Source organism: Rhinolophus hipposideros (assembly GCF_964194185.1).
Source record: "Rhinolophus hipposideros genome assembly, chromosome: 21".
Lineage (NCBI taxonomy): Eukaryota > Metazoa > Chordata > Mammalia > Chiroptera > Rhinolophidae > Rhinolophus > Rhinolophus hipposideros.
In genome coordinates this window covers 31,347,012-31,366,369 of record NC_138067.1, presented here as the reverse complement: position 1 = coordinate 31,366,369, position 19,358 = coordinate 31,347,012, and positions in this window count along the sequence as shown.

Genomic DNA, 19,358 nt, shown 5'->3' with positions numbered 1-19,358 from the left:
CAGAGTTGGCACAGGGACCCACAGGATCTGCCAAGATGGACGATATGGCTTAAGCTCTCTGTCCCCTTCTGCATCAATTGGGCCCTACTTGGCTCAGCATGGGAGGGAGCCAAGGGTTGAGGTCTCAGCCTCTCCTGGCACATCCCGTGGTTGAGCAGAAGACTAAAGCAGGGGCAAAGGGAACGGGAAAGACAGACAGAGGTCAGGAGGGAGACAGAGGAGGGAGAAAGAGACAGAGAGATGGGAGAGATGACATGGGGGTGGGGGGTAGAGAGAGAAAGAGAGACAGGAAAATAACGGGAAGAGAAGACAGGGATGGAGAGAGAGGTTTGAAGAGATGGACAGACACCCAGACAAGTAACCAATGTGGACAAGGAGACAGAGGGTGAGCAAGAAAGACAGAAAGAGTAGGATATATGGAAAGGGGCAGAGTGAGGAGATGGAGGGGGGGCGGGAAATACAGAAAGAGAGGGAGACAGGAGAGGGAGAACAAAGGAGAAGCCCAAGGGAGAGGGAGAGAGGGCGGGAGGCAGAGGCAGAGGCTGCAGAGACCTGAAGCATGCTCCCTTGCAGACTGGCTGTGCTCAGCCGTATCGTGAGCATCTTTCACCCCATGGACAATCCCTACCGTGCAGTACCACGCCCGCTGCAGAAAGGGCCTGCACACCAGTCCTGAGAGGGCAGCGTGGGGATGAGAACAGCCACTGGGATGGAGGACACACTCCCCCAGCCCAGCCCCCAGAAGGCAGGTTCTGTGTATTCCCAGGGGTGATGTGAACTCCCCCACCCGATAGGGGGCCATGGTTAATGTTCTGAAGTCCATGGGCCTCAGGCCTCGGTTTTAATTAGGCATTTCACTGGAAAGGGGCAAGGCCTTTGTATTTCCCCCACAGATGCGGCTGCCAGCTTTATCGTGATCCGCTGCAGGACCCTGTAAAGACACGGGCTTGAATGAAAGAAGATGACAGACGGGCATGTCAGAAGCATGAATTCCCCCACCCCAGGTTTTATGGGATCAGGAAAATTATCCCAGCTGGAGGGGCTTCCATGGGGAGGAATGGGCTTTATGTAGAGCAGAATTTAACCCTTCGGGAGCTTTCCTAGTGACTTCTCTGACACATAGGGACCTGGAGGGAGCGAGTCGCTGTGTCAGTGCAGCCTTGACTACTTGCAAATGTCAGGAAGCCCAACTCCACCTGGCTGAGCTGAAAAACAGAAAATTGGCTCAGTTACCTGGGAAGTCCATGGGCATTTCAGCTTCAGGTCTGGCTGGATCCAGGTGCTGTGACGTGATCCACACGCTGTGCCTCTCTCCTTTCCACATCTCTGCTGTCCTCTAGGAGAAATCCGTCCTCACACAGTTCCTCCCAAGTGGTAGTAAAGATGATGACGGGCAGCTCCAGTCATCCTGCCAGCTCAGCAATTCCCCAAGTGCCCCCGACCTCAAATATCCCAAGCTTGACTCTCTGGAGAACCTCTAGTATGCCACCATGGTGACCCCTGGCTCCCCTGGAGCTGTAGGTGGGGCTAGTCCCATCCAAACACATGGCCTGAGAGTCGGGAAGGGTCCTCATGGGGAAATCAGTGAGTTAGGCAGAGAATATGAGAACGCACTGTAGTCAGGGCTGAGAGCCTGCACGCATTAGTTTAGCTGTGTTGGTGGCTGCAATACTGAAACATTTCCATGTTGGTTGGCAAACAGCCACTGCCTTGAGTTTTCTGAGTGCTTCCCTGGCTCACCATCTTGGACACCTTAACCTTAAAGTTTGGGTTGCAATGCCTGAAAGAGCAGCTTCTTCAGGACTCCAGTGTCCGTGCTATGGCAGTTGTTGAATCACTTGAACATCTCTTCAGATATAGGGACCATCAGGACCCTGAGGATGAGAGTGAGCTGGGGAGAAGGACTGGGCAAGGATGCTTGGACAGCTCCAGTACCTGCCAAGCAGACTGGTGCTGATGCTGAGTGGTGAGAAGCTGGAGAGAGTGGGGGCTGTGTAATGACAAGGGTGGCGTGAGCCAGTACCTGGCCAGTACGAGGCACCAGGTACTGAGCACTCCTGGTGTATCAGCCCCTGCGCCACCTGCTCCACCTGGGTAAATGCATTTAACCCTCACCACGCCTTGGGTGCCATTCCAACTCCATGAGGAAAGGCTCAGGGAGGTCAGATGAGCCACCCAAAACACCGGGGACGTAGGTGTCAGCTGGTAGTTACCCCTGACTCCATCTTGACACAAAGTGCTGGCGTCTTCCTACCAGACCTGTCTTTTGATGCGGATTCTAGGATTGAGGCTGAGATGTAGGCCGGGGGTTGTCAGGGTCATGGTGCAATTTTCTGTCTCTCCCTGGTCCACCTTCTCCTTCTCTCATTCCAGACCTTCCAGAACACTTCTCACTGTCCCTGCTGACCAGGGAATTGACCCATGCATCCCCAAGACTCCCAGTTTCTCCCTTTAGGATGATTCTGTTACCTGGGCAGGGGTGGGGGAGACCCTCCTCCCCAGTTATACAGTTATAATACAGTTATAATAATTGTTTATGTCCTTGTGTGTTAATTCTATCATCTGTGTTATTTCTGGTTATTTTTGATGGGTTGATTTTTCTTCTCATTAATGGGTTATATTTTCTTGATTCTTTGCCTACTGGAAGATTTGGGATTGGATACCAGATACTGTGAATCTTAACTTATTGGGTGTCAGTTATTTGTGTAGTCTTGTAAATGTTCTTAATTTTTGTATGATCAAAAGTGACAATTGCAATAATAATTTGAACATGTAAGACATATACAACCTGGTCTAAGATGTGTGTGTGTGTGTGTGTGTGTGTGTGTGTGTGTGTGTGTGTGTGTCAGCAGATACCTAGGCAATTGACTCATGTTTTGAAACTCTACTATGTGTGTGGTTCTGAGCTACGTTATTTCCAGGTCAAGAAATTGGCTTGATAGGTATCTTTTGAGCACTTGCTGAGTTCATGATTTGGGGGTCACTTATTTTATAGTCAACCACTAAAGCAAATCACAACTATCTTTCTCCTACCTGCCATGGGTATGGTGCCACAGTAATTTTCCTTACCGTCACTGCATCAGCAATCACAGCCATCTTTTGGGCATCCACCGTATGCAGGGCAGATAGTATAAGGCAGGATTTCTTCCCTGAGATGTAGATAGAAAGGTTGGCCCAGCCATGGATGGGATACCCAAGGCAGTGGAGGGTGTTGCCTGACTTCGCTTTCCAACAGGTTTTCAGAAACAGGGAGTTCACATCCACTTTGAAAAAGGCAGACTCTGATGTTTGTCACTCTAGGGTATTCTCAGCAGTGCTGTGCCCTTATCACACACCGAAAAGCTGATCTGAATTTCACAGAGGCCTTTTTCTTTTCTAAGTTAGTAACTTTTTCTCTCAATGCCCACTACTGCCATCTCCAACCAATATTCCTATGATTGTAATTTTGCGGATGAGAAAGCAGGCTCATGGATGGAACCCTTATCCAAGGTGGTGCCCACCGGTCAGGGGTAGAGGCAAGAGGTGAGTATATCTGACTCTAGGGCCTGTCTCTCCTCCACCTCCCATCCTGCCTCGTTTCAAAGTGAGTCACAAGGAAGACAGAGAGCCAGAGAGGTGGAGAGAGCCTCTGGCCCAGCTGCATGTTCATCAAATGCCGCATTGTAAAGGATCACTTGGCAAAAGATGAGCAATAAATTAAATTACTCAGAGAACACAGTCTGCAATCAAAGGCATTGTCTTAGAGAAGCAGAGCATTCGCCTCTACAAGCTGGGCTCAATTATAGGCCACAAGGAGACTCCATTTCTTGTAGACTAGGCTCAGGAACCCCCCCCCCAAAAAAAACTACCTAAGGGTCACTTCCTGGTCCCTGCCTTCTCCCCTGCTCCCCCAACCTTAGTTCTGAGGGGGCCCATGAGGAGGAGGTTTGGTTCAAACGACACTCTGCCCAGAAACCACAAGTTTATGAATCCCAGAAGTTTCGCTCGCTCAGGTCAGGCTCAGAGCTTGGCTGACGTTAGAGAAGACATTTTTCTCTGTCAGGCAACAGAACGCAGCTCAAAGACGCCAGCTGTGAGGCCTCAGAGCCCAAGTCTCTAATTAAAACAGTGGAAAATTAGATAACTTCACAAATTCATCACTGCCGCCACTGGCTGTCAGAGGAAAGGCTTCAGGGGTTACCCCCACCTTTTGTTTATATGCTAACGGGGTCCCTTCAGTTGGCCTTTTTGTGTGTGTGAGTGAGTGTGTGTGTGTGTGTGTGTGTATTCTCACACGCCCCCACACGCGTGCATGCACGTGTTTGCATTTTCTCTTCCTCTTGTTCTAGTCTTTCCGTTCTGGTTCTGTCTTTTCTTTTTCAGCCCAGTCCATAAAATCTTCAGTCTAGTGGTCAACCAAGAAGAAAATTTTATCCAACAGTGATTTTTATCACCTCTCTGAGCTTGAAAAATATTTCTGTTTAAAGCAATCTTATTCAACATCTCATCTAATTCTCCCAATAACCAGGCAAGGTGGTTTTATCCACTCTATTTTACAAAAGATGAAACTGAGGCTAGGTAAGCTTGCTTACCTGGTCCAGGTAACACGGCCAGGAGCTGAGCTGGGACTTGAACCCACCTCTGTCACACTGAGAACACTTGCTCTCCATCCCTACAGATCTGACCTCACACAGACTCTGCCACAACCTATGCCAGAAATCCAAGGGATGGACACCGTCATAGTTGTCATAACTACCATTTATTGTATTTCACAAGCAGTCTGTTTTCACTCACCCCAAATAGCATTGGTTAGTTACTATAAATATCCCCATTTTACAGAGAGGAACATTGAGGCTTGGAGATTGAAACAGACAATGTGAGCCAGTTCCTAGCCCCATAACCCTTACAATGCACTGTACCCAGACCTCTCAGCCTGAATTTTCCTCTGGTCACTGGAGCCTTCTCTGCCCAACATGTTGGTATACCCTAAATGCTGGGTTCTAATGCCTTTGGAGCATAAATACCTTTGGAGCATAAATAACTAAGTTCTTTCATGTCAGATAGAATAACTCTGAGATGTGATCTGCATGATTTCACAGGGGTTTATAATCTGGTGGGGAGACAGTAAGTATATAAATCTATGTTTGATATAATGTGAGCTACAGACACATGCAACTAAGTAGTAGAACGCAGGGTGGGGGCTGCCAAAGAATGGAGGGGTGTGGTGCCGGTTTGTATGGGGTGGTCAGGGAAGGCCTCTTTGAGGAAGCATTGATTGGTACACAGAAAGAAGCAAGCTTAAGAGCCATGAGAAGATGTTGTGGAAGAACATTCCAGGCAGGCAGAACAGAATATCACCATCACCACCATCACCATCACCACCACCATAACCACCATCACCATCATCATCATCACCATAACCACCACAGCCGCCACCACCATCACCATCACTATCATCACCACCATCATCACCATCACCATATCACCACCATCATCGCCCTCTCCATCACCATCATTATCACCACCATCATCATTCCAATTCTAATTCTTCTAATCCAGTGGGTCTGGGGTGGGACACAGAGACATTTTCAAAAGAGTTTCCCAGGTGATTTTAACATACAGCCAGAGTTGGGATCTGCTGCCCTAGACTGAAATATCGTATAGGTAAAATTTCATTTTAAAATTCCATATTCACAAAAGCTCTACACAGTTGATTTTTTTACTCCTCCCATTTTACAAATGGGAAGAGATATAGAGAGAATAAGGGAGCTAAGCAAGGCTACGAGCCCATCAGTTGCAGTGTCCCTGGGATGCTGGCACTCACCCTCTTAGCAGCTGCTCTATGTGGGCCCTGAGTCAGAGGGAACTTCAGAGCATCTGCACATAATGTGCTCACGGAATACCTGTGGGCCAATCCAGGGCCCCTGACTTGCAGCCCAGGACAATGCCACTTCCCATCCTTGCCTCAAATTAGTAGGCTATCATTCAAAGAAGAAAGCCAGCCACAAGATGTCACAAAATATCTAAAGGTGACAGTGTCACTATAGCTGTTACTATGGTTGCTGTTTCTCACTGGATAGAACCCAGAAGGTCACACAGCTAGTAAGTGGCAGAGCCAAGATAGTGCATAAACATTGACTTATGGGAACCCAGCTCCATCTTCCCCAACCATCTTCCTCACAACTGATTTTGAGGGAAAACACAGCTTGAAACCAAAGGCTCCAGGTCTGAGCAGTGAGGAGCGTCGGCCAGTACCTCTCTGAACCTCAGTTTCCTGATCTGTAAACAGGGTACTTCCTCTGCTGATCTCATAGGGTTATTATGAGATTAAAGTAGAAGGGATGTGACTGTGTCGTGTAAACTTCCAAGCACTGTGCACGTGCCGTGTTCTATTTCCTCTTATCACATACACAAATGTGGCCGCAGGTAACTTTCAGCTCCTCTGCTTCCAGGTGCCACAGCCGCTCCCGGCTAGAGGAGGCCTGTGAACAATGTTCAGTCTCCAAGCGCCCTCTTTGTTCAGGCATGTATGCAGGGTTTCCAGGTCCTGGTAAGCTTCCCTATCTCACAGCCACCACTCACCACCATGTGGGCTGGCAGGTAAGGTGGGCACAGAATACAGGGTGGGAGCAGGCTGGGGTTGGAGGTTGGCGATTGAGACAGTGACAGATCCAGAATCAGAACTTCTGGGACACTTGCTAAAAATGCACATTCCGGAGCCCAGCACAAGAGATGTCATGGGGGATCTGTATTAAAGCAACGTTCCCCAGGCAATTCCGGGGCCAGCTGTTTTGAGACCCATTAATTTAATAATGTTTGTTTATTCATCCCACAAGTAGTTATTGGCCCCTACTCTGTGGTGTGCCTTGAGTTCTAGCTAGTTAAGGGGCCAGCTCTGGAGCTGCAGGGAATGGAATCCTATCCGGATCTTCCATAGCTTCAGCAGATTATTTAATCTCTGTGGTTTATTCATTAATACTACTACTAATAACAACAACAATAATAATAATGCATATGACTGCTTACTACGGGGTAGTTATAGCGGTGGGCTGGCACATGTTCAACGGGCAACTCTTCAGGGGTGAAAAACCTGACTTATAGCATCTGCCAATTTCCATGGTGTAAATACTCTCACTGTGGCTGCTTTTAAGCCACTAATGTGAAGTCATTGAACATGGAGTCAGGAGATGTGCAACAGCTCACTCTGTCTGTGTATTTCTATTATAGTGATTCAATAGACATAATCCAAGGGCAGAGAAATAGCAAGAATACAATAAAATAATTAGAAAGTGATGACTTTTGAGTATTTATTACCTTTTTTTAAACATAGTTTGTTTAATTTTAATTAATTAATTAATTGAAATTTTAATTAATTTTGTTTAGTTTTAAATGTGCGTCATAATTTAATTTTTAACAATGGCAAAATTTTAAATTTTATTGAAATTTAACAGCTTCTGCAAGCTGGTACGTGTTAGTCCCAGCACGCTACTGGTTAGCTACTGTGATTATCTCCATTTTACAGATGAGAACCCTGAAGCACGGAGAGGTTAAGTCATTGGCTCAAGGTCATAGGCAGAGCCAGGATTCAAACCTATTAGTTTGGCTTCCGAGCCTGGCCATGGGGATAATATCATATCCATCTCCAGGGTTATTTTCAGGACTAATGTATACAACACTCTTAGAGGAATACCCAGCACCTAGTATGTGCTCAATCGATGCTGGTTGTTATTAACATTGTTCCTGTTCATACATGCTGGAGATACCTAAGTACATGAAACACAATTTCTGTCCTTGATAAACTCACCAGGCTGGGGGATGAGACACATGCTTGCAAGGCATAACAGAGGCCTCCACACGTACCCTGCAGAGGCACAAAGGAAGGGTTGATCAACTGTTTATGGAACAAGGAGGGCTTCATGGTGGAAGGAATATTTAACCTGGGTTTTGAAGAATGTGTAGGAGTTCAGCAGGCAGTTTAATGAGTCAGGTGGATGAGCCCAGTCACCTGTGTGGCTAAAGGAGCCTTAGCGCAGTTGCTTCTTCATTCTCTGACCCCTTTTGCCATGAAAGTAGATGCAAAATCCATTGCCAAAGGGGCTCAATCACTGGTCTTATTCAGATAGGCAAGCCCCTCGCATCCTAAGATCTAACCTTGCCTGAGCTTGGTTGGCTACATCTCCCAAGGAAGCTTCTGGGTTGAGGCAGTGAAGCCTGGTGGTTGTGAATGATGGAATCTCTAGGTTTGAATCACGGTTCCTCCCCTGACTTTGTGTTACATAAAGTAACCTTGATTCAACTCAGTTTCCCCATCCATAGACGGGAAGTCATAATAGCTTCTACCTCGCCAGGCCGCACAAGAGACATGAAACAATGTTTTCATGCTTAGCACAGAGCTGGGGACAGAGAGAGTGCTCAAAATAAGCTGGCTTCAGAGTGCAGGCCAGTCCTGGAAACTGTCAATGGTCCACACTGCCTGCTTCTGGAAAGGCTGTTTGGCCTGTAAATCAGATGGGCTGGAGTGGCACGTGTCGGGGCAGGTAACATCCTGGGAGCTGCAAGGCGCACCCAAACCCAGCCCCACAGGTCCCCTGCCAGACTAGTGTGGGTGTCAGGAAGCTGGTGGCTGGGTCAAAGAACACTGTCATTGTGCCTTGTCCCATGAGGTGAAAGCATTACGGGGGATCCTGCCGCCGGTGCCCCCACCTTTCAGCCCTTCCTTTGAACTCTGACAGTAATTTCACATGTACATGTGGCTGCCAAGCCTCCGTGTCTGATGTCCTTTCCGGCTTTTGTAATGTCATTTCCCGTCAGGGATGGGGAGATGCATTATTGATGTAGGAGAGTCACTTTTTGGCCTCGAATACCCAACATAGGTAGAAAATCAGCATGGATGGACCTTCTGAGTCAGATGTTGTGGGCAGTTCAAGTTGTTGGTCTTTTTCATTTCTTTTTTCTCTCCTCCCTCCTCCGTCTACTTCTGCTTCTAACGTGGTCACTTTGGGGATAATCCATTCAGAAAATGTACCTGTGGAAATAGCAATACCAGGCGGGAGGCCAACATATTTAGGGAGTGCTTGGTTGCTTGTAAATTAATTGTTGGTGGATTTCACTTGAGAATCAAATGTAAAAAGAGACTGAGAAATCGTAGATGTAAAGCTTTTAAATCTTCTCTATGAATGGTTGCATGTACAGTGACTACAATATGATGTAATATGATATAATATGATAAATATAATTAATAAAATGGTATAGTAGAGTATAGTATAAAATAGTATAGTATAAATGAATGGTGTAGATCAGGATAGACTTTTTTTTTTAAAGGGCCAGATAGTAAAGATTTTAGGCCTTGAAAATTGTACTGTCTGTCGAATTACTCAACTTTGCTGCTGAAGCAGGAAGGCAGCTGTAGACAGTACATTAAAGAATGGGTGTGGTTGTGTTCCAATTAAACGTTAAGTACTCTCCTGAGAAATCTCCTGGTTTTGGTGGTGTGAACACGATCTGGCTGCGGTCTTGGGCGGTGGGCCTAATGTGGCCCGAGAGCTGTGGTTTACCCGCCCCTGGCGTGGAGCACTGGTTGGGGAGTCAGCACAAGTTAAACGAAAATCCTGGCTTCACTACTAGTGTGCTGTGAGAAGTGAGACCTTTGGGAAGTGATTTCACTTCTTGGAACCTCAGTTGTGCCGCCTATAAAATGGAGATAAAGACAGTGAGGAAAGTACTGGGTTGTAGGGAGGTTAAAGAGATGATGTGTGTGAGATGTGGAGCACAGGGCCAGGTGGGAGGAGGGTGAGTGCACGGGAGCCACCCTGGAGGAGGAGGAGGGGGTGGAGGGGCATCCAGCTGCACCTTGCTGCTGCCCTGGGCAAATCCTTGCCCCTGCCTGGCTTCAGTTTTCTCATCTGACAGGTAAGGAGGTTGGACGTGGTGATGCTCACGCTTCCTTTCTACTCAGTGCCCCTGGGACCCTGCAGGTCCCTCTGTGAAACCGAATCACATAGCGGGCGCCATCTAGACCGGTGCAGTTTTAGAGATTTCACCAAGGCACAGCATGGAGTCAAGGGTTTCAGTCTCTGAAAACCTGGACTCCGTCAAAGTCGCCTTCGGGGGCTCTGTGACGCTGACGTTAGCCTCTCATTCGCGTGTTCCTTCAAAACCTCTTGAGCTTCTGCCATGAGTGGTACGACGCTGAAGCAAGGGGCATGGGAATGGCCACAGGAGCTCACTGCCCTCAGAGGGCCCACTTTCATGAGCTATCTCATTTGGGGCGACTACGTCGGATCAAGCTGTGGTCACTGTGGTGGGTTGAGTTATGCTCCCCCAAACGATCTGTCCACATTCTAACCCCTGAACCTGTGAATGGGACCTTATTTGGACATAGGGTCTTCGCAGAGATAATTAAGTTGAGGGTCCTGAGATGAGATCATTCTGGATTTTGGGTGGGTGCGAAAGCCAAGGACACGTATGTTTATTTATATGAGACAGACGAGGAGAAGACACAGACACAGAGGAGTGGCCATGTGACAATGGAGGTGGAGATTAGAGTGACGCAGTCACAAGCCAAGGACCACCTGGGGCCACCAGGAGCTGGGAGAGATGGGAAGGATCCTCCCCTGGAGCCTTCAGAGGGAGATGGCCCTGCGACTACTTGGATATCATTCCTCTGGCCTTCAGAGCTGCGAGAGAATCAGTTTATGCTGTGTTGAGCCCCCCAGTGTGTGGTCATTTGTTCCAGCAGCCCCAGGACACTGTACAAGCCGCAGGACAAGCACAGGGTTTCTAGAGAGAGAGTGTCGCCTAGGTTGTCCCTTGAAGTCAGTCACGCCTCCAACATTGATACTCATATCCCTTAAGGAAATTCCATCTCCTGATAAGAGGGACTTTTTTTTTTCTTCAGTAGAGACATTGCCGGTCCAAACTTGTTAATGAGGCTCAGTGTCCTGTTTCAATTCCTGGGTCAATGCTGGTGCAGAAAGGATGTTTCAAATTCTGAATGCAGCCTGGACCGATGAGCTCAGCCAAATGTGTGTTGAGTCAAGAAGTGATGTGTGTGTGTGTGTGTGTGTGTGTGTGTATGCACATGCTAATATTTTTTTTGTTTGTTAGTGATCAAACACAAGTTTTAAAAACGTTATAAAAGCTACACAATGTAATGTATAAGATGATACTCTAGGTGATAATAAATGAACTTTCCACCTCATAACTTTTCATTCTACTTGTTGGTTCTTAAGTTTGGTTTGGGCTTTATCATTCCTTCAATTTTGGTCAACAGATGGTTACCAAGTGTGCCCAGGGCGGAGGGAACACATCTGATTATCCCACTTTGGAAAATTAACTTGGGCTTCTAAGCTTCAGTTTCCTTGTTTAAAAATGGAGCCAGTACACGTCATTGTGAAGACCAAGAAACGCTGCTTCTTAGGGTATCTAGGGCTGTGTTGTCCACGTAGGTGTCGCATATGTGACCTTTCCTGGTGTTGTGTTGAGGATGGGGGATGACACAGCTTACTGAAATGACACCTTTGGTCGTTTTACCCCTGCATGTGTTCTGAAAGTGTCCACCCCCCAGCACTGTGGGGAAATGAAACATTTTCCCATAGTTTTTAGATAAATTGATGTTTACCCATCTGAGTCCCCTCCTCCAGTGCCCTCCAACAAAACAAAATACACAAAAACCCAAACCCACCTGTGATGAAAATGATTTTAACCTGGAGACATCGCAGGTCAAACTTGAACTGAGAACGGCTTGCTGACAAATGATGTTTCAGCCTGGCAGTGGGGTCAGGCCAGGAGGGGACACAGAGCGAGTGACCCACACTGCATTCCCTCATCCCTGGGTCAAGAACAACAACTGCCTAAAGCAGGCGAAGCTCCCGACCGATGAGGACTCAGCTGTGCTGTTGGGGAGGAATAGCATGATGGGAGAGCGCGGCGCTGGAGCTAGACCCATCTGGCTCCCCCCTTGAGGCGGTGGCTTAACTTCTGGGGTCCACTGTGTCTGTCCATAAAGAGCGTAACAATGAGAACCTCACAGACTGGATGAGACAAGGTTCAGAAAGCAGTAGAAATAGTGATAGGCCCCTCCCCTTATCCTGTCAGCCAGACCCATCCAACAATGCCTGCCTGTGCCATAGTGAGTTCCCCATCAGGGGAAGCATTCAAGCACTTACAGGGAGCTGCAGAGAGGACTCAAGCACAAAGAGTGTTGCCCAGAGGACCTTGAGGTCCCATCTTTCTCTAATCGCTGTTCACATTGCAGTCACCGTTGAGCAATAACTCCTTCGTGGGCTGAGCCCAGCTATGCACAGAGCTCCAGCCTTTTCCAGTCCCTGCTCAGTCCGTGGTGACAGTGACCCAAGGGCAGAGGCCACAGTCTGAAACTGTGTCCTACCCATTTCACACTAGAGCCACTTCTAAATAGTGTTCACCACTAGCCCGGAAACAAGCAAGTTAATTTTATAACATTTTATTTGGGTCACTTTAAAAAGTTGCCAGCCTTGCTTTAAAAAGTCTTAATACCAGATCTCTCCACTTTTATATCTGTGGATATAACTCACTGGAGGGGAGGCTCTCAACCTTTGCCCCCTCATTATGACACTCTCTTCGATCTTAAGTTTTGAAACTTTTTTTTTTTTTTTGCTACCAAATAACAACAGCTTTCTCCTTCTTTATTCATCATATACACTTATGGCAGCCAATCAGAGCATGAGATAATCGGCTTGACCATTGCCAAAAGCAGGGAAATTTGACCTTAAAGTCACTCTGATTTTGGTTCAGGTACAATTTCTATTAGTTTTTGTGAAATGAAGAAAATAACTACTCGGTCACTATCATAATCAAACATGAATAAAGAAGAGACAGCCTGACTTCCTTCCTCTCCTCCCTCCCTTCCTTCTCTCTTCCCTCTCCTCCCTCCTTCCCCATTCTCTCCTTTTCTCCCTCCCTTCCTTCCACCCTCCCTTCCTTCTCTCCATTTTTCTTTCCTTCAGTTAATCACCATTCCTTTAACCAAGCATTCAATTGGACATCCGTTCCCTAAATCACCCATCCTTCCATCCAATTGTTCAACAAGTCTTTATTGGGTGGACACTTCACGCCAGGGGATACTGTGTTAGCCCGTTGGGGATACACACTGAATATGTTAACGTCCTGCTCTCGTGGGTTCTTTCCTGATCCTGGGGCTCAGGTAAAAGGCTGCATGTAGCAATCAATATTCTCAAAGTGATGAGATGAGGGAAATCCTGGACCCACGGGAGGACAGGAAGGAGAACTGATGGTGCAGGAGTGGGGAGAGCTGAGCATAACGTCACAGAAGGGGTGGGGCTTGAGTTGGACCTTGAAAAGGAAGATGGAATTCAAGTGGGGAAGGGTGTTTTTTTGACAGAGGGAACAGTATATGAAAAGGCTGGGAGTACGGGCAGGGCATGGAAAGTTGGGAGCTGGGGAGTAGCTTGGGGTAGGAGGGTATGTACTTACGGCTGGAGAGCAATAGGTGGGGATTACATTACATGTGCCCTGGTGAGCCCAGGGGTCTCCAGCAGGTTCTTTCTACACAGCTCCAGGGTCTGAATATGCACATTACAGGAGCTTGCGGCTGAGGGTTGTAGCTGAGGTAGCGCCGGCCCAAGTTACAGAATCTTAGACTCTGACTTGCATAATTAAAAAGTCCCTTTCGGCTCTACCTCCATTTCAGGGGAGAAATCCCCTTCTGGACCTCAGCGGGAGCCCAGCTCTGTGGCTGTAAATATCAAGTGCTTCCTGGGTCCCTCCCCCTCCCCCTAAGAAGCCCAGGTTTGCTATAGGAATGCAGGTGGGATACAGGAGGCCATGGGTCCTCCTGTGGGAACGGTCCCAGGTGTGTTCTGGGATGGAGGTTTGTGTGTGGGGTTAGCACCTGTGGGGGAGTGCAGGCTGCAGGACCAGGCAGAGGGAGGAGATGAACAGAGATGCAGTTACACCATGGCCTTTTCTGTCCCTCGGGGAGCTCTGGGCCTGGGAGGGCCCTGCTGAGCGCCAAAAGGACCACGTCCTCATCCCAGGAAGGTGGTAAGGCAGTGCCCTTCAGCTGAGGGGTGTGACTACAGATGGTCAAGCAGGTGGTACTCCCAACCTCTGGGGAAAGGAGGACCTAGGTGAGTTCTGAACGGTGGCAGTCCCCACAGCATCCAACTCAGGACCTGGCCTCATGGAAGAAGGGACTGGAAACCACTTGGACTGTTTGCCTCCCCCACTGGCCCTCAGCAGCCTGAACGTATCAGTCCCTTTAGCATTCCACCATTGTTATGAGACACTGCCTCTGCCTCTGCCTCTGCCTCCCCATCTAAGGCTCTGCTTCTGTACTCAGCCCCTCCAGTCCTGTGTCTCAGGTTCTCAGCTGCTGGAGAAAGGATCTGATTGGTGCCAAGGCCCTGCTGGTGCTGAGTCCTCACCACCCTGTGGGGCAGAGTCTTTGGACTGGCCAATGAGCTACTTGGCTGTTTGCTTTGTTTTTTGTTTTGTTTTTTGTTCTTTTGTGTGTGTGTGTGTGTGTGTGTGTGTGTGTGTGTGTGTAAGTTTCAGTTGTACAAAACAATGTAATAGTTAGACATTTATCATTTATACCCCTCACAAAGTGATAACTCCCCTCCCCCAATCTACTACCCCTCTGATATTGGCTGGTTTCTTTAGAATCAGGCGGCAGCTGGGCAGCTGTGGTCAGATGAGCAGACTGGAGAAGAGGATCTTGAGTTGGGACGAGGTCGCAGACCACAGGTTCTTTTGAAGGGCAGCTCTTGGTGTGAGATGCATTCAAAGCTTGATTAGTCTAGTATAATCTTCCAGAATCCGGGTTCCAGACTTCCTGAGCTGACTCTAGAAACAGCAAATTCACTGCATTTAGAAGTAGCTCACATTTAATACCTCTAACACATGAACAGTTCAACTTATGTCATGCAGGAAGTTGCCTCCCATTTGAGGCCAGTGTAGCAAAGACAGCAATGCCCACCAGCCTTTGGATGCCCTGCACTCCTCAGCTCCCCAGTTGCTAGGAGGGTCATGTGACTAGTTCTGGCCAATGAACTGGGAGCATACATACCCCCTGCTGCTTCCAGGCATAAAAGGCCCTCAGGAAATTCTCTTGCTGGGCTCTTCCCTGCTTAAAGACCGAGGCAGCGGTGGTTTCCAGATGGTGCAGCTACAAGATGGTGAGGCTGCCAAGAAGCTGGGTTCCTGAATGACCACCTGGAGCCCAGCACCCTCATTGGACGTGAGCATGAGAGAGAAATAAACCTTTGTTGTGTTCAGCCATGGGGATTTGGAGTTCAATTTGTTCCCAAAACATAATCGAGTCTATCTGGACTAATATAGAAATTGGTGCCAGAGAGGGATGTTACTATAACAAAAACCTGAAACATGAAGCATTGGCTCATGGTCAAACAGCAGGAGACAAGACAACATACTGGATTCCCGCAAGGAAGAACCTATAATATGCGGTAGCAAAACGTTTGGTAAAACCTGCAGGCACTCTGGATGCAATTACAAAGGCAATGAACTTGTAGTTTTGGGGAAAGAAGTTGGAACATAGCACAGATTATGTACACTGTGATCGGCCCCACTTGGCAAAGTGTAATAAAAAAGAGGCAAGCTCAAGAAAGCGACTCATTTGCAGCAACAATAAAAGGGAATCAAAGGTCTTGCAATATTGAAAAGCCAGATGCTTCTCAAGCCCAGCAACAACAGAAAAAGCAAAGTTGAAAGAACTCTGAGAGACAAAGATCCAGGAAAACCTTTTTCACTGATTTTAATTAATTAAGGTTTCTCGAAGCCAAGTGCAGACAAATCGTGTAGTACCTGGTAAATCCTTTGAGTTGGGTAAAATGACTCATGGCAGAGATTAATGGTGAGACCTACCCAACAAAGTCTACAACACCGCTCAGTCCAGAAAGAGAAGTACGGGAGGAGAGAAAGCAGAGAAATATGTCAGAGCACTGTGTCTTGAAATGCCCCGTGAGCATGTATATTGGTTCTTGAGCTTGGCTGCAGTCACATAGATAAGCGGCCTACTGGAGTTTTATAAGGGTTGTACTGCCAATGAAAGGCTTGGTCCCCCAACCTTCTACCAGCAGAAGGTGGCTGGGGAAGCCGTGCTGCCTCCAAAGAGGGCATACACCCACCATCCACTTCATAGGGTCCCAAGTAAATGAAGCGCAAGGAAGAGCCTTCCAGTGACTTGGGAGAAGCTGTGGTCAGGACGCCTTTCCCACTCCAGGGTGGCACCCTCCAGTGCTGCCTAGCTGGACTTGAGAAGTGCCCAAGATCAGTGATGGTGGGTGCCCCCACTCCTTGGCCGGGAATGTTGACTGGGGTTATCCTGTCCCCCTTACCGCCACTCTGTATGTCACGATGGATGGAGGGCAAATAAGTTTAATTCAGACTCTCCACCAAGAGTTTACCTGTCTGAATCTGTCATAGAGACCACCAATCATCCCCTAGGATCTTGGGCTGTGAGCTGGGATAGATTCAGTGGGATTTCCAAGCTGCCTTGCTTGGGGTGAGGTTGAAAATGCTGTTTCTGTGGGAAGGAGGGAGGAGTAGGGACATTTGGTGACCAAAAGGGCAGACGATAACTCTCACTGTTACATTTAGCTATTCCTGTGTAACAAATGCCCCCAATGCTTAGTGGTTTAAAAGAATTACTTGTACTATATCTCCCTTGTCATGGATCAAGACCTCAGCAAGGTTGGTTTGTTTTTGCTCCTCGATGTCTGGGGTTCAGTTAGAAAGACTTGAGCAGCTGGGGCTGCAAGAGCTGGGAGAGGCCATGCAGCTTGCTCTCTCCCTCTCCATTTGGCGAACTTGGGCTTCTCCAAGCACTGCAGCTTCCGGGAAGTAGGACATCTTACTGGCCATTTCAGGGCTGCCAGAGGATGAAAGAGGGAATTTGGTCCTCTTCCAGGCCTGGAACTGGCCAGACATGGAACTGACCTAAGGTCACTTCTGTTGTACTCATTTGGTCAAGGCAGTCAGAAGCCCACCGAGCCTCAAGTGGAGGCCATCGGTCTCACGCTCTAGAGGGAAGCATGTAAGAGTCCCAAATATTTTACAGGTTCCTCTGTATAACCCCTGGCAGTAAGCTGCTTTCTTAGCTCTTTCACAAAGCTGTTCTGTGCACGAAGCAGCCTCAGTGGTACAGTGGTGAGTGTGACTGTGACTCCCGCTCTGTTTCACACCCTGGGCTATATTTGGGGCTGCTCCATGGGTCTTCTCTTTCCCGTAATCAAGTGGCAATAAAAACGAATGAAGCTCTGACACAAGCTACAGTGTGGATGCACTTGGAAAGCATTACACCAGATAATGCTAGACTAAAAGGCCACATGTTGTATGATTGCATTTATATGAAATGTCCAGAGTCGGCAAGTCCATAGAGAGAAAGAAGGTCTGTAGTGGTGATTGCTACGGATAAGGAGCTCCTTTCTGAGATGATAAAAATGTTCTAAGATTGACGATGGTGGTGGTTGAACATATCTGTGACTATACTAGAACCTATTGCACTGCGTACGTCAAAAATAGTGTTGATTATTGGTTGAAATAAAGGATCAACAGCTTTTTAAAAAGCAAAGTTATCACAACCTGGATTTCAACTTCCCTTTGGGCCACTGGACAAAATGTAAATCCCAAGAGCTTAGGCTTTGGGGTCCAGTCCCAGGGCTGTCCCATGCTGTTGTATGACCACAGGCAATTTCTTAGCCTCCCTGAGCCCTGGCTGCTGCATCTGGGTAAAATAGGATAATAATAGCACCTGTCTCCTAAGACTTAGGAAGATGAAATACAATAGTCCAGTCCAGTGCTCTGCGCATGTCTGGCCAACAGGGAACTCTCAGGACCAGTGCTTGTCACACACCCTTGTTGTTTTTGTATTTTATGGAGGTGGAAATGGAGTCCTGTGGGTGACACCGGGGACTCTGAGCCCGGCCCTTCCTGGCTTCCAGCCACCAGCCACGTTGGCGAGTTGGGCACTGGCTGATTGGACCAGCTGCATCTCCCCCAGGGTCCGAGTCGGGCTCAGCTGCAGGGCCCGGTGCTTTCATGGAGCTGATGCCAGCTCTTCCGCAGACCCTGCAGTTGTGGTTTGGAGAAGTAAATGACACGCTGATTACTTAATTCTAAAACGATGGGAATTTTCTCTTTTTTTAAGGAGCAATGACAGGAAGCTGGCAATGTGGCAGAACTGGCTACATGAGTCTCGGGCTACTTTCTGGGGGGTAGGGAGCCGTGTGGACTGTGACGCAGGACTAAATGGGGGCTGGGGACTGGGTTTTCCCTGCCTTTTCCTCCTGGAGGCTCTCTGTCACTCTGAGACCACCGTGTCGCTTTCCTCTTGCTCCCAGCTAGTATCTTGCAACCCTGTCTTTGTTTAAATCTCCCCTCCCCCCGCCCTCTAATTTCATGTTAGAAAACTGAGGCCCAGGCACCCAAAGTGACTTCTTAAGGTCTCACAGACACAGCTGCTGCTGGGGTCCTGTCTTCTACCCCTCCCGAGCATCCTTCCTGCCTCCTGCCCTTATTCAGTCCGGGTTATAGAATTGAAGGCTAGAAGGACTCGGCCATGGTTGGTCTGACTCTCACTTGTTTGGAAGAAGAGACCAAAGCTCAGAGAGGTTGAGTAACTTGCCCCGAGTCACTCAGCTAGACTGGCGGTTCAGTTGGTCATCCCAGGGCCGGGCCACGGTCCCGGAGGGAGGTCTTGGCCCTAGTGTGCTTCTTTGAATACCTTCCTGGTGGATCTCAGGCCTGGCTCAGGGAGTGCTTTAGCCTTCTGGGACTGCGTGGACCTCCAATATCAGCCCTCTCCCAGGGCCGTTCCCTCTGTCTGCTGGCTGCACGCAGAGCAGCTGGGGGCCTTCTCAGCTGCGAAGGCGGCCGTGCCTGCGCAAAGATCTCAGCGTCTTTGACAACTGAAATGCTCGGTGCTGATTGACAAATGAGCTGGTACCTGAGCATCTCAAGCAGAGTAATGACACCGAGTGTTAGCCGGAGGGCTGGCTAGATAAAAACAAAAGGCTGGGAAGGTCTGGGGGCAGCTGTCTGGGCCCCTGCGGCTCGGGGTCTTCATGCGGGACACAGAATCAGACACTCCTGAATGCTAAGTCCAGACCTGCAACTGCGTGCTGGGTGGTCCTGTGCTGGCCGCTTGTCAACTCTCACTTCTCCCACACCTCGTTCCCCTTCCTTGGGTCCTGCTGATGTGACAGTTCCCTCCCGTCAATCACTCAGCAACTCCAGTATTTATTAAGCCAGACACTGCCCTAGGCGAGCAATACTAACAATAATAATAAGACAACAGAGTAAGGATCTTTAAAACTCCCTGTTTGGGAGTATGACTGGCATTCGTAATTCATTTAATC